Raw genomic sequence first — 16,544 nt, 5'->3', positions numbered from 1 at the left:
AAAAGGGGCTTTATTACGACTATAAATAAACTCAAGAGTAATCTAGCTGCTAAAGCTGATCCTTTCGATACTTTGGGTAACTGGATCTGAAATAGGTGATTGGTTTTCTATATTTGTCCTTTTTCCACTATTTGTTTCCACTGCTGTTAGTATTCAAGCTATTTTCTTTGGTATCCTCAGCTCTTAAAATCTTCCTCTAGCGGTTTTCTGCATGTTATCTCCTATTATCTTTTTGTCTAAGTTCAGAGTGTGCCCTATGAATGACAAGGAGCGACCACTACTTGCTTCTTATAATTTGCTTCTTTTGGTGTCTTATAGAAGTGTATTTCCACGATGAAAATGCAAACAGTATAATGAGTATAGGAATGACTTTGCTCAGATTAAGCGTGGTCTTCAGCGCCAGCATGATGGTTATTTTTCCTCCTCTTGATAACTAGGTAGTCAATTAGGTCCTCGAATGCTAGTCCTTGGTCCAGGATGACTCTCAGTTATTTGGATTTGGTGGTCTCCTGTAATGTTCATAGTCTTTTCTGTTATCTTTCCCTCGTTTTTGAAAAATATGTTTTTCGTATAATTGATGTTCTCTTCGCTTGCACTATGTTTCAGTCATTCGCTGATCCTTTCTTTATCTGTTTACTAAATTCGTTTCCAAAAAGATGAACATAACATTTCAAAATTTTCGTTGCAAAAATTATTTTGGAATGTGGAATCAGGTGCTGTTGACATTGAAAAAATTTATAACAAAAATGTCGGCATAATTAGATACCGTGTAGAGACATTGGGATGGGATGAAATTCGGGTTGAGAAACTAAACATTTTTTCAATTGTAAAAAACTACGAAACAATTTTTTTTTCGTTCACCATTCATACACACAGATGCCAATATCAAATCCATTTTACGTTTATGAAGTACTAGCTTTCAAAAGAGTATGTGTAAAATTTCATGATATTTCGATCAGTCAGAAAAAAGTGATAGCCATCTAAGTGAAGCTACTTTTGTCATTTTCAATACAATTGATTGTATTGATTTATCATTACTTCTTGATGAAAAAAATACTGTACAAGCTCAACAATAGCTTCAAAAGTGTTATTCGGAAAAGAACCATTTGTTATTGGTTTGCTGAATTTAAACAGACACATGATGATGAACATTCTGGGCGTCCAATTGAGGTGGATCCTCAAACATCAAAAAAGTCTACAAATTGGTAAATCTTATCGTAAATTGAAATTACATGACATGTCTGAGGCCATAATGATATCAGAAGGCAGTGTGTTTACAATTATGCATGAACATTTGACCATGAGAAAGCTTCTTCAAATTTACTCACAGTCGATCAAAAACAACAACGTGTTGATGATTTAGAGCAGTGATTGACCATGTTAACTCGTAATCGATCAGATTTCTGACAATGGATGGAACATGGATCTATCACTTCACTCTGGAATCAAAACGAAAAACATAAGGATGAACTGCTGCTTAAGGAACCACGACCGAAGCCACCAAAGACACAACAGTAAGCTGAAAAGGTGAGGGCTTCAGTATTTTTGGATGCGTATGAAATATTGTTAATCGAATATATTCAAAAGGAAGGGACAATCAAATTAAATGCGAATACTACATAAAGATATTTGATCGTTCGACTGCAAAAATCATGGAAAAAACCGTCTCTTCCACCAAGACAATGCGCCGAATCACAAATTGTCTAATAAAATTAGACGAATTTCTCCTCATTTACCGTATTGTCCATATCTGGCCCCCAGTGGTACTACTGGCTATTGGCTGGTCCCAAAAAAATGCTCGCCGGTAAAAATTCAGCTCAAATGAGGAAGCAATTGCTTAAACTGAAGCCTATTCTGAGACAAAAGCCAAATTCTTCTACAACTACGACATCGAGAAGTTATAGAAGCGTTGAAATGCTTGTATCGCTTCTGAAGGAGATAAAATTGATGAATAAAATGAATTTTTGGCAAAAAAATATGTGTTTTTCTTCGTTAGTCACTCGACTTCATGAGTAATGTGTTATGTACAAACTTTAAGCACCCTAGTCCAAGCATTTAAAAAATATCATTTAGATATAATACACCGAACAAAATAAAATTAAAATTTCGTATTATTATAATTTCATTTTTTTATTTCATGGTTTATAAATGCTTCTCAATCTCCCGTATACCCACCAGTTGTTGAAATATATGATATAGTAATTAAAGTAATAAAATACAACAGTTAATATGACCACACTCAATAAAAACAGTTTATTTTGAAATTATACTGTTGAATAATTTAGAGTTTTAAATATTAAACATTCCTATCAGTTATAGAGTGAATTTTTATTTAGTCTTTAGATGAGATGAATTTATTTTTATATACTAGAGTTTATATACTAATTTCAAATAAATAATTATGATCAATTTAGGTTTCATTAAAAATTCATGTGTTTAAAAGTGAAGTCGATTGTTACAGGTCCTAAATTTCAATAGAATTATCGTATTATGTGAAAAGTTACACGAAATAATATGTATTTTATCTGTCGTAATAAATATTTATTCATATATTTAAGTTAAAAAGCCAGATGCTTTAGTTGACCTCTCAATCATTCATAATTAAACAATAGCAATGCTTGACTCAAACAATTACTTAATCGTCTTCTAGCATCACTGTTCAATCCAACAGATAGAAAAAGTTTATCATAGCCATATGGAAATGATGCTCAAAAGTTGTTAATTGGATAATCACAAGCTTCTCTTGATCAAACTTCACCCGGTATAATTAATAAATTCACTAGATATTTTGTTACTTTTGAAATATTTGAGAAAAAACTAAATTTGTGCGACGATTTTCCGTTTTTCTTTAAAAATTTTGATAAAATCATATAACATAATAATAAAAAAAATATAAATAATATATCTTGGTCATATTCTGTTGTTTTAGTGCTCCTGTTCCCATCATCGTGTAAGAGAAAGAGTAATATGTTCGACTTGTTGATGCATTTTGTCTGAAAAATCGAATCGAATCGAATCGAATGTATAATTATATTCAAATAGAAAAGGTGGTCGTAAAATTATTATTAGTGTAAAGAATTTGCTACTTAAGATATAATTTCTCAATACTCCTGAAATTTCCTTCTAAAGAATCTTTCATTTTCCATTTAGATTACAGTCCTTACATCTTTCAAACAAAATTGGAAACCCACCCAAAAATCTCGAGAGCTGTGCTGAATGATGATTCAATTTGCTGGGGTTTTTATGGTAATTAAAGGTTTTGTGTATGAAAATATTTAGATGGGGAATGAATGCTCTTGCAATTTTTTCTGCAGAATATTTCTACTCTAAGCATGGGATGTGATTTGATTCTCTCGCTGTTTGGAATAAAGTTGCTTAAATAGTATTATTAGCGTATAAACTATCAATCAGGAATTATAGCAGACTCATTAAAACTATTAATTTAGTTTCTCTATCAAAGTTGAAATCTTCTTACTCATGAATGTGTTTTAATCTCCAGAAATTTTATATTCATTTCAAGATTATAAAGAAAATCTCTTTCCTGGTATCTGAGTTACCGTTATCAACCGTGATCATAAGATGAAATTAATCATTTGAAGATGTTTACCTGATATCTGAATAGTGCTGAAGTGGAATCGATAAATAGCTAAATAGAGTTAGTTGCTTGTTTTCAAAATATATTTTTCCCATTCTCATATTATAACAATGCATTTTGACTTAATCACTCATTACTTAATTATTAGAAATAGTATATCTCGATGAAAGGTGGACATAACATAAAAACTATTCACAAGGTTGCTAAAATGGCAATTTAGAAATATAAAACTAACGAAAATAAAAAGGCACCAGGCGTGATGTATCAACAAAATTCAGTGACACATACTGAAAAAGTCAATACAAAATGGCCTGGTATAATGAGGTTACAATATAAAAGTTATTATTTCATTTCATATTGATTCAGACAAAAATCATGCTTTCAACCATAAGCAGATGTCGACAAGTTATATATCTCGAAAGGGGATTTTGAGCTCATCTATAAAATTGTTATAGTCAAACTCTCCAGCAACTTCAGCATGGAATATCCACACTATAAGTTTTATGAATACTTCAATACCGCAGATTTTCCATCAAAGTAAGACGAAAGCACGGTTTCTGAAACTACCGTAGCAGTTTTTGTATTACACCATTTCTTGAAGTGTTGATACGGTACTTCATACCTTTTCCTATATTTTTATGGTAGCACCAACTGACAAGTAAAATTGGTTGATTCACTTATACTGATTTTATGCAAATAAAAAATTACAATTTCTGATAATAAATAAAAATTCAAAAATAAATTCTGCGGAAAGAAAAACTCATTCAAAAACCTTGAACATTGATTAGCGAAAATTGAGAGTTTGATTTTTGATGAATAACAAATGTATTGCATCCCACCAAAGGAGTGAGAAGTTCTCACACACTCAATATGTCCTGTGACTAATTGAAAAAACACATTTTTTGCCAACAAAATATATATATTGATATATGATTTATGCTCTGGAAAAGTTATCAGTTTTGCCTAGCATATCCATTAAGGCCATTATACTTTGTTTAAATTTTGTGAGAATGAATGAATTTTCAAGATTGGAAGATTTCAAGATTTGGGACCGTTTTTTCAAATGTTCATTCACTTTGTTTTAATATGCTTAGTGTCTCCATTTTCCGTGCCATATCATCGTAAAGTGCATCCATTGTATATTTTGATATCCGTAATTTGGTAATTCATCAATTCAAATTGATGTAATTGAATGGAGAATTAATATTTCCTTGGGAAAAACCTATTTTCTATACAACAGGAACTGTTTATCAACAGAAATATCAATGTATTGCTTATGCGAACGATATACGGGGGCCGTTTTTTCTCCGACCTGCGATAGGCTATAATTAAAAGACAAATTTATTTAAAACAATAATTTTATTACCAAGAGATTGGTTCTAACGGTTCTTTTTCAACTAAACAACGAAGAGATTGAGCCATTTGTAGACATTTGTCATATCTGTGGACAAAGTTTCCAATACCCTCTTCAAAGAAAGTTTCCGCTAATGTAGACTTCTGGAAAATCCGTAGACAAAGCAGTGATGGTGCTGCGATTTTCTCCTCCAACCATTCTGTCAACTTATTGAACCAGGTCATCTAAAACGACAGATTTGCGTCCTTAGCTCTCTTCATCATGCACATCATTACGGCCATCTTTGAACTTTTCACACCATTCACGCACACTACCATCACTCGTCAAGTTTTTCCCATACACACGACTCATTTTCTGATGGATTTGTGCAGCACTATTGCTTTCAATCTGTAGAAAACGAATCACTCTTCGTAATTCACACTTGGCGGGAGCATCAATAATAGCGGACATGTTCAAGTGGTAAAGGCAATTCACAAAAGCCAACAATTTGTCAATAGAAGCTGGCGATGGCATACAACACTGTTTTGAGAAGGTAACCCAATTTGAATATCTGGGGATAACAATTACAATCAAAAATTTGGATATTCAAAAAGTGGAAAAAGAATTGAAAACAAAACAACATCTATCAAAATTAGCGAAAACTAGAATTTATGAAGCAGCTTTTCTTACAATAGTGCTCTAATGCTCCAATCTATGAATATTATGGAGAAAGGCTACAAGTAAACTGGAAGTGTGGGAATGAAAAATTTTGACAAAAATTTCTGGAGAAACTCAATCTGAAAGGAAAAAATAGAGAAATTATGGCTGTTTGCGATCAATTATCAATTATCTAGTTGTTGAAAGCACAGTTAAACAGCTAGGACCCTTCTATCCAATGAATAATTAAGCAATATCGAAATAGATATCAAGAGCAGAAGAAGTGGGAAAGAGAGAAAAAACCTTAAAGGAAAAAGTAGATAGATGAGTTGAAGACAGATATAAGGAAGTTTTGTACACAAAGATGAGAAGAAGACGCACAGAACAAGATTAAATGGAGAATTTTTTTCAAAGAAGTCGAGATAACAATATAGAGAAAACCGACGTGACGGTTGAGTTTTGTTATATATGAATCTACACTGTTATATTTGACGACAAAAACCTACAATTTTGAGTTCGTCGTCATAAAAAAATCCATTTGGTAATGTTCATGAAAGTTTGGAAGAAATCGGCTTACGCAACGATATTCAGAAAGTTTTTGTCCAACGAACAAGTTTTTTTATCAAAATTCTCTTCGTTTATCAAAATAATTTTCGCCGGTTCAGTAATGTACAGTGATACTCACTGTTAATTGTTTCTTCATTTCCCAAACAGTTGGAAAAGAAGATGTATATCCCAACATACAGGCACCATAACCTTGCCTGCCGATTGCTGCATTTCTGTTTGCTCCACTTCCATTGTCCACTCATTTAACTATCGTTTTGATCGAGGTGTATTGTGATAAATTCACGTTTCATACTATGTCTGATAATATTGCTAAGAATCATCTTCATTTGTAAAGCTTTTTTGAGCTCGATAACTCATATGAAATAGTGAAAACACTTTCATATAATATTCACTATCGCTTTCAATTCCATCTCAATTCTCAGAACTTTCCGATATTGTCTGGTGTAACTATATCTTTCGGACTTCCAAATCGTCCAGAAGTAGTATGGATGCGTTTAAACTTAAAATACCTATCAAAGATGATTTTCCTAAGAAAAAGTCACTGTTATATTTTACTATCTAATCCAAGTATCTATCTTGTTACTTTCTTCAGCTGAAACATAATGATTAATCAAGAACCATCTTTTTCATTGTTCAAAAAAACTTGTTAACTTCAAAAAATTAAAAAAACATTGAAATCGGACTGGAAATATATAGATAGATATCAATATTCTCAAGAATATATAATATATTTCCATTAAATTTTTTTCTTGTCGCAAACTCACAAGTCACAAATAGAAAAGCTTCCACAACTAAAACTTTTCGCAAAGTAATCCGAAACATACAAGCTTCTTATACAGCATATCCCTTTGCACGAACTTTCAAATAGATAACTTTCGTTATATGTATGAATATCAATCACGATCGCTAAAAAATTCTCATTAACACAAGCTAGAGTTCTGGCATTCAAGATTATATCCCGTAGTTTTCAAATGTACTAATTTCATGCGTAATAGTAAATTTCACGAAGGTTTGCACAAATAATTTCGAATTGCAACAACAGGACATATACTATAACGTTTGTATTTCATATAAAAAAAAATTTCCCGTCTTCTCCTGATTTATCACTTTTGCAATTATATTTCACAACAATTACATTCAAATAAAACGTGACTTCATTAAACCTATTAAAATGCCGTTTGGTTCGGACAACATCCATTAACGTTCTACAATTTTCAAACTCCATTATGTCCAATATCTGATGAGTTTCCTGACAATTGAGTAGTAGAATAGTTTTAAGTGATACATTTCCATTGATTGTTTATTGGAAAACATTTTTGGAAATAATTTTATTATATTTCTACTGTATAGAGAAATATCATTCAAGTATCATTCACATGTTTGCTCAAAAATATTCGTAATTTCTCTAATGCGAAAAATCACAGGGAATTAGTTAATTATAGTTTCAATTCTTATAGTCACAAAAATTTAGAAGTTTTATCAGAATTATAGGTTCTGACTAATATTATATCTCCTCATCAAATGTTGGTAAAGTACTACCTAGCATGTTAAATGAACTACTCATTTATAGCTGCCCTTCCTAGCTCTGTGGACACATTTTCTGCGATGAATCACTCTGCTTTGAGTTTTTTTTGTTCACTCTCCAGCATAACACAGTCTCTTACTTGCTTCTCACACCTAACGCTCCAGCATCCTGCATAACTTGTTGTTCCTAGGGTGCTCTGGGTTAACCTCTTGGTCGTACCATATCTGGCTTCCACTCTATTACCTTCGAATATGTCCAAGTAATTTGAGTCTTTGGGTTTTTATCACTGTCATTTCACTCTTCTTCACCTCATTCTCGATGTCGTGATTCATTAACTTTATTAAGTATCCTCTTCGCTCTCCTCTGTCGGTCGCTTGGCTTCGGCTACATAAATAATGACTAGTCTAATTCCTGTTGTGTATATGCTCAGCTGATTCTGTTCCCACTTATATGATTTTATTATTTCTCTCGCTGATTGTCACACGTAAATACTTGAAATCCTGAAATACTGTGTATCTAAATTGATACACGCGACTTTCCACATTTGAATGACATAAGACTATTGGAGATGGTTAGAAGTTTCAGATATCTATGGTGTAAAATAAACTGTACGATTATGTACGATTCAATAAAGAAGAAATATAATCTAACTCAGAACTTTTATTCGGAAATACATATTCAAACTATCAAAACCGCCAGAACAAAAACAAAAACATTTCAAATATGAACTGATCAAAAAATTTTCAAAATTGATAAGGTGTGAGGAATAAATTCATAGTTCATGAGGAATAGAAGTGAGACGTTAAGTAGTTTGGTAAAACTCTCATACCATTGTGTGGAACTTCTAAAATTTCAGAATTTTATGTGAATTTGAAACATTTATCTGATCTACAACATTTATAAAAATGGACACTTCGAATAAACCGATGTACAAATGGAAGTAGTCAAATGCTCAAATAATGCTATATGAAAGTAAAGACGAAATGAACTGAACGAAAAACTGTGAAAACACCAAAATTACCTAAACAATAAAAGCCTGGTACTGCAAAAACAACAGGGTCCCTGAAGCTTGAGGGAATGAGAAATCACAATGAAACATACATTCAATTCGTAAACATCGCGATATAAGTTTTCTTGTTATTGTGAAAGTGATGTGAGATATCATAAAATCGGTTTGTTGGTGTCAATTCAATGAAAAATTATATTTTTCTCAAACATTTGTATATATATGGAGTTGTTCTTAAAATAATAAATTATGACGAATAATTATATCTCACAATGTAGAACATACATAAGTTGAAAAGAATAATTAATTTTACACGGCATTTGTAGAATGCTTAATGTCCATGAGGAGGAAACTCTACTATACATATCGTTCTAATGCACTTTCCTCCGCGGTGTTCGAGAAGACATCCTGGAAAGGAGTACGGAAGAACACATCAAGAATATAGATATGTGTAGGCTTCTTCGCTTAATACACGGAGTAGATCCCCATGATATAAACTCCAATCTATAAGTAGGTCTTCATAATGTCGTCGCACAATGGCTGAATTGCTGAGTGCCTATCTTAATCAGAATCCATTTATATCTCGTAAGAAATAAAGTATAAAAACAGTACAGGAGAGAAATATTATTAGATGAGAGTAGAAATTGAATATCCACAGAAGGGAAGAAAAAGAGTTTGGAACGTTTCCGCATTTCGCATCAACTGCTAAGAGTCTTCAGCTTCTGTGTTCACTATAGGCTTCGATACTGGTTCCCCAAAACAGCACTAAGGGTTTCTTTCCTAATTTATATATTTCCTATTAAATTACACTTTACTGAATCAACAGCCTGAAGGGGAAATAAAAATTGGGAAATCATATTATTTTTTATATCTTAAAAAAATTAATACCTATTTCCGAAGCATTTATGTACAATTCGGTTCACATAAAACGATGAATGAAGAAAGATGAGGTTGGAATTCATTCGAGTAGTCAATGTGATACTTATTCCATTAAGTACACTATCTACAGTATAAAATTTAAAATTTCTCTAAGATTATGTAACAAAAGCTACATAATGAAAATTAAACATCTAAACAAACAAGTAAACACGAAGACGAGAGACTTCACAGATACTGTCTTGTTTATGATTACATTGTAAAGAGTGGCAAGCAAGCAAATTCATCTTCGATGACTATCGAAAGTATCAAATTACAGGATCACTTCAAGCACAAATTCTACTTCCTTCGTTTCTTCTTCATAATACTTATAAAATATTACTTCTTCAATCTCTTATTTCTAAGACCCTTTGATATGTTTATGTTTCTAAATGTTCTTGATTTTAGATTGCTTCTGTTTCAAAATTAGTTTTTTTAATAATTTCTAAAAGATAGATAAAATTTGACATTTCGACTTTTCTTGATCTTGACCAAAATATGATATTGACACTGACAATTTGCGTATTTATATTAATCAATACATAATTTTCATCATAAATACCAAAATAAGAATAAAATCAAACTAGAACTTTCTCCTAATAAGAAAAATTTTTCCGTAGCCCTCTCATCTCAAATATTAAATTATTTATAGCTTTATTAGAATTTACAAACTAGACCCATAAATTTCACTTAAATTATTTAGGTCATTTTTTATCATTTATAGCTTTTTCCTTCTTATGAATGTGAACCATTTCTAAGAATTCTCTTTTTCGTGTATTAGATTCCATTTCAAGAATTTTTGAATCTTCTGAATTTTTAAATTTTTTTTATCGTATTTATGACCTCTTAATCTATTTTCTAAATACTGAGATGTCTGCCCCATGTAGACAGCGTCACAATTACTACAGGGTACTTGATATATAATATTACTTCTTCTGTTTTTTGGTGTTTTGGATTTTAATTTGGCGAAATATTTAGATATTGTATTATGTCCTTTATGACTTATACTAATATCATATTTATTGAAATAATTTCATAGCTGAAAAATATTATTAAATACGCTTCTTATGCTAACATGAACTTGTCCATAATGAAATTTTGTAAATCCACATTTCATAAAATCAAATTCAAACACCAATTCATGACACTGGAGTCTAGTTAGTACTTTTAAAACAAACACTTTATATATTTTCATATATTCGAAATCTTTTTGATATTGATTAGAACATAATACAGATTGTAACTGAAAATATTTATAATTTCCTTCAAGAAATCCATGGCTTGGTATGGATGTATCTATATAACTTAACATTTGAAGCGTCAGATCTATTGAGAGCTACACACTTTCCTAGAGGAACCAAAGAAAATAGATTAACAAAAAACCAACTCTGGACTGAAGTGTTTTTTCACACTTGAAACATTCAAATCAATTTACAATTTCGTATACATCACAGGACCCGATGTCTGATTCCAGTTCCAGATAGCGAATATTCACTGACGGGATAGTATGTTAAAACAGTAGATTTTTTCACCGATCAATCGTATGTGGTAGCACATAGCTGCGTACGGTCCTTTGACGGTATGCGAATAGAAAAAGTTATCAAATTCAACGAACCGCATCCTATGTAACTGTGAATCATCAAATTGAAAAATTATTCATACGAAGGCTCGATTTAAGTGTTAACCAAAAGAGCATAATCGGGTGTTATCCATCCTACTGGAACCAAAAATTTTTATTCGGGAGGCTCAGATATATTGTGTTGGAATGTGTGCCAACTCAAACAAAAATTTAACTATAAGATTCTCTTCGACAGATATCCACATTCACACCTATATTGATACTAATTCTACATAAGAAAAATCAGTTCAGTATAATACTTAACACAAATTACAATATTTTTTGTTGCTGTAAATTAGTCTTAAACAATAGTTGAGTTTTTATTCTATGAGCATCAGTTTCGCCTAAGGATGGCTCATATATCACTTCACCGTTATAAAAATGTGAAAGCACCAAAGAATTACACAGCATTTTCTTTATGCCAAAATTATATTTAAATATTGGCATGAAGAAAATGCTCTTTGTTGATAGATTCATTTTAGTGCATAACCTCTACATAGTATTAAAGTTACATGTTTTTTGAAACGTAATGTAGTGTCAACTATCAAACAAAAACATTCACCGTATTCCCTAGAAGCACATTGTTCTCAAACCGCAATTGTATTCGTTTGAGTACCTCTGTTATTTGTTTGCTTTATGACCAAAAATCATTGCACTAGACTTATTTTGCTTGAACTTTAATGAAAGTGATTTCGGATTCTATGGTTTCACAGTTAGTAAAAATATGATAGATAATAGTCATTGTATTGATAGAGATGGCTCAGATATTATTTTTGAGCAGAACACATCAGTAATTGTCAAAAGTTTTAAGTCTTAACACGTTGAGTCCCAACCAAAATTTTCCCTGCACTCAATTTTTTTGTGTTTCTACACTTTCTCCTAGGAAAAATGAAGTGAAAATTTATTTGAAATCAAAAGTATGCAAAAATGATGTTTTCTGTGTGGGGTCCATAGTCCCACTCTGGGCCCGAGGAAAAGTTTACTACTGAAACTTTCCCCAGCGCCTCTAGCAGTCCTGTGGCTCGCACACAAAAAACATCATGTTTTGCAGTTTTTATTCAAAATAAATCTTGTCATTATTTTTCTTCGAAGTTACATCTACTTATGCTTTTTAATTTTTTATTCTCTTTTCTATTATCCTGAGATGAGCAAAAAAAAATATTACTTACCAACAAGATTTCAGTAGAAAAACAAATACAAACTAACCTATGTCAATAAATATCACTAAGAAAAACCTACTCGAAAAACTTTTCAATACCGGAAAACACTCTCGGAGAATTTCATTTACACGCGGAATATTATCAAACGTTTCTGTCGGATGGCTGAATTCGCAACTGTATATCTGAGCGTCGTTTCTTTCTATATAAACATCCAGATAACGTCGGGCGCATTCTCGTTCCTACCCCCCGGCTGTGGTGGAAATTTGTTAATTGAATTTTTCATGGTATACCTTTTCTGGCAAATACTCGGAAATAATTAACTTTCAATACTTTTACGGCAACGTTAAAGTTCCAAATTTAATTAATGGAGTATTGTTTTTTTTTAATTGAACTTATATTGATGTAGAAAATAAACGGTAGCAGATTGAAAATGTCTTTTATGAATATAAACAATAAGTTTCGCCAAAGTCACGGTTGTGATTCAAGGTTTCCATAGCTAATTTCCACGCCTTGTTGAATCGACGAAGAATCATACCTTTAGATTTCCATGTAATCATTTATGTTAAACCAAGATAGTGTAAACAGAGAGAAATATCGCCAATGATGTTTGTAGAATAACTTGCGGTTCATTGTAGTACCTAACCTAACTCTAACACTTCAATCATAATAATAGACCAAAACTTCAATACAATCATTAAAATTGGAAAATTCGTGTATCAAATCATCATTGGGCAATATTCTCTACGGACTCTACGGTTTTCGTTAACCTAACGGGAAACATTGTACTGAAATAAATCACGAATCGTAATTAATTTTTAGGAATATATTTTATGTATTCGAATTCATGCTCAACTTTTAAGATAATGTCAACACACCAAATACACAATCAAAGAAAGTTTTCCAACTAGAATCTCTAAGATTACCGAAGATCCAATTCTATACGAAAACGCGATCTATTGTAGTACCGAAAAGCGATAAAAGCGATTCTACGAATATTGTTCGTATCGCTTCCAAAGCTTTTCTATGAGGAGAATTTTATTCATCAGATTCTGCAGGCAGGTTTACTGTTAAGATTATACCCACCTCTAATTGATATATGTGTGCCATTCTAGCGTGATAGCTTCGAATGTTGTGAGTAAAAACATTTTAAGTTCATTATCTGGATTTGTATATAGATATTTAGAATACTGTCCATGCTAACACTGGAAAAGGATTAAAATCAATTTACTGAAGGAGAGGAAAATAAAATTAAATGTTTGACTTGGCGTAATCCGTCTGCCTTTTCTAATTCTTGTAATAAAGGATGCCAACGAAAACATTATTCTGCAATTTAGGAAATTAACAGCATTTTGTATTTCCTAAGACTAAAGTTGCACAAAAATTTTAAGTTGAATCAGTAAGCTAATATAAAAAATAGATGAATTATTTTTCTTTGGACGTATTTGTTGGTGATAAATCTAAATTATTTCTTCTATTGTCTTAGCTGTCACCTATTTGTATTTGTTTTATGCAGAGGTATACGAGGTTAGCTAGTTAATTTTGAGATATGGCAACCATAAAACAATAATGTGAATATATCAAATCTGACACAACCATCATAAAGTTCGAAATTTCTAATGGTAAACGTACTGACAACATGTTGTCATACGAGTGCTATTTGAACTTATAGTGATAGGCGACGAATCATGGATCTATCCATATATACGGCCAGATCCAACAAAAGTTGTTCGAGCACCAAGCAGTTAGAAGCAAACAGTGGTCTGTTTTTTCAGAATGTTGCTACAATTCCGTTAGAATATCGTAGAACGGTCAATTCTACTGTTTCATCAGCATTTGGTTGCCAGAAGCGTTTGAAACGAGTCGCAGAAGGCGAATCATTTTCAACCACGACAATGCGAGCTCTTATACATCAGTTCAGATAAAAACATCTTTCAACACTCAAAACATCAAATTGGTTCATCTGCCATGCATTTGTTCTTTGGCACTTAATAATTTTTGCTTATTACCGCAGATCAAAAATAAATTACGAGATCAACGTTTTAGAGGAATGGGAAAGGAAAAAATGTTTCTACAATTGATTTGAACGTATGCGAAAAAACACTAATATTAATGGAGAATTGAAAAACAATAAGCCATATCCAATCCTAAATATTTTTTTTATTTGACTATCTCAAAACATAAGTAGCACCCATCGTATTGTAGCACCTAAGACTAGGTTCTTAGTAAAGCTAATTCAAAATGGTTTTTCACTCACTTGTGTTTTTTATATTTCCAAATTAGTAAGTCTATTTTGATGAATCTTTTTTCCCAAAATAAGCAAAAGATGTAATCTGATAGCGGTCTAGAAATCTTGGTGTTCAATGGTACCACGTTGTCCAAGCGAGTATACTGGAAACTTTATATAATATTTCATCAATATTTCTATCAAAGTCATTTTGAATATTGAATTTTGAATCCTATGAATTTAAAAAATTTTTTAAAGAATAAATACAATTGAAAACCTCCGAAAATCTAAATTAATTATTTCCCAGACGATGAATACATAAGTATTCGAAAGCTCGGAAAATATATTAAAGTTAGTCCACTTTGGTGTTTCGTTACCACGTTACCAATAAGAAACCGCCCATAATGTAGCTGGAAAAGGACTTCGTTATAATTTAGATATATATATATATATATATATATATATATATATATATATATATATATATATATATATATATATATATATTCCTCAATTTCAAATTTATACCGTCACGGATGAAATACCTACCGTAACGTTGAACTTACATATGGAACTGAAGCCAAACAGAATCTGAAAAATTTCGAAAATATCCTCCAAAAAATTGCGAAACTGAAAAACCGAAGAATTTTCCTACTCAGATGCAAAAAAGATAAGTTGATACCTACATTTCTAAATTTAAAATTATCCCATATAAAATTTACAAATAGTCGCCTGCAGCATGAATATCAAAATCACGTTTTATCTAGATTCATTAGTAGTAGTAGTAGTCATACAACCATCTATTACCGAATCAACTACTCTAATAAGAAAATTGGAAAATGATTTAAAAAACATAACAGTTAAAATAAATGAAGTAATTCTTATTAATATTTTCCAAGAATTTAAGGAAAAATGTCGAGAAAAAACTGAATCACTTTTTAACAAATGCAAAGAAAAAAATATAAGGAAAATTGCTAAGCTAGTATCAAAACAACAACCAATTCTTGAAAATACAAATGAAATGGATCGAGAATTTAACTACTCTCATACCAGATGAAGTAAAAGAAGTTTCATCTTTAGGTCCCAATTTTGCACAAAATATTTCTAGTGACAAAGAATAACCCGTGACAAATATCTTATGTAATATTAAATGCAACACCAATCATCTAAATAACGGCATTAAAAATTAAATAAGATCTGATACTTGTAATATTATCACTAATTTCAAAAATAAATTGAAAAACAAAAGACAACAAAATAATATCAAACCTCAAAATATAACTAAAACCAAAAAATTCATAAATAAAAATAGAAATCTCAAAATTTTGGAAGCAGATAAATCTAATAAAACTGATCAAATTATTAAACGATAAAACAATTTACAAAAAAATTAAACAAGACCGTACAAATTCTTATCAAAAACAAAATAATGATCTAATCCGCTCTTGGGAAGAATAACTTTTTATTTCGCCATCAGACGCAAAAAAATTAAAAATTCACAATGCCTTACCCCCTAAAATATATGGTTTACCAAAACTCCACAAACCTGACATTCCCCTTCGACCGATTGTATTCAAACTCATCTGACCCCATTATCTAATTATTTGAAAAAAAAATTATATCAAAACAAATACTATGTCAAAAACACATGGGATTTAAAAGAAAAAATTAAAAGTATCAAAATTCTTAATGAATATGTATTTAATTCGTTAGATGTAGTTTCTTTATATACAAATATTTCTATCCCCATTGTGAAAAATATGTTAATGAAAAATTGGGACAAAATTAAAGAATATACAGAAATACCTCAAAATGAATTTATAAAAGCTATATAACTCACACTTACAACAACATATTTCAAATTTGAAAATGAATTATGCAAACAAATTGATGGTTGTGCTATGGGAGCTTTTATTTCAAGTATTGTAGCACAATTGGTAATGG

General features: G+C 31.1%; 1 protein-coding gene across 1 annotated transcript in view; it reads right to left on the bottom strand.

Moving 5' to 3' along the window:
* Positions 1-12,552, bottom strand: part of LOC130891014 (neuropeptide F receptor) — a 131,069-nt gene extending 118,517 nt beyond the window's left edge. Inside the window, exon 1 of the mRNA XM_057795476.1 lies at positions 12,386-12,552. The gene's annotated coding sequence lies outside the window, so the exon portion shown is untranslated. The remainder of the gene's footprint in view (positions 1-12,385) is intronic.
* Between the last annotated feature and the right edge of the window lie 3,992 nt (positions 12,553-16,544).

The sequence above is a fragment of the Diorhabda carinulata genome, chromosome 3, assembly GCF_026250575.1.
Source record: "Diorhabda carinulata isolate Delta chromosome 3, icDioCari1.1, whole genome shotgun sequence".
Lineage (NCBI taxonomy): Eukaryota > Metazoa > Arthropoda > Insecta > Coleoptera > Chrysomelidae > Diorhabda > Diorhabda carinulata.
Note: the sequence above shows the minus strand (reverse complement) of the source record. Positions and strands in the feature narration are given on the sequence as shown.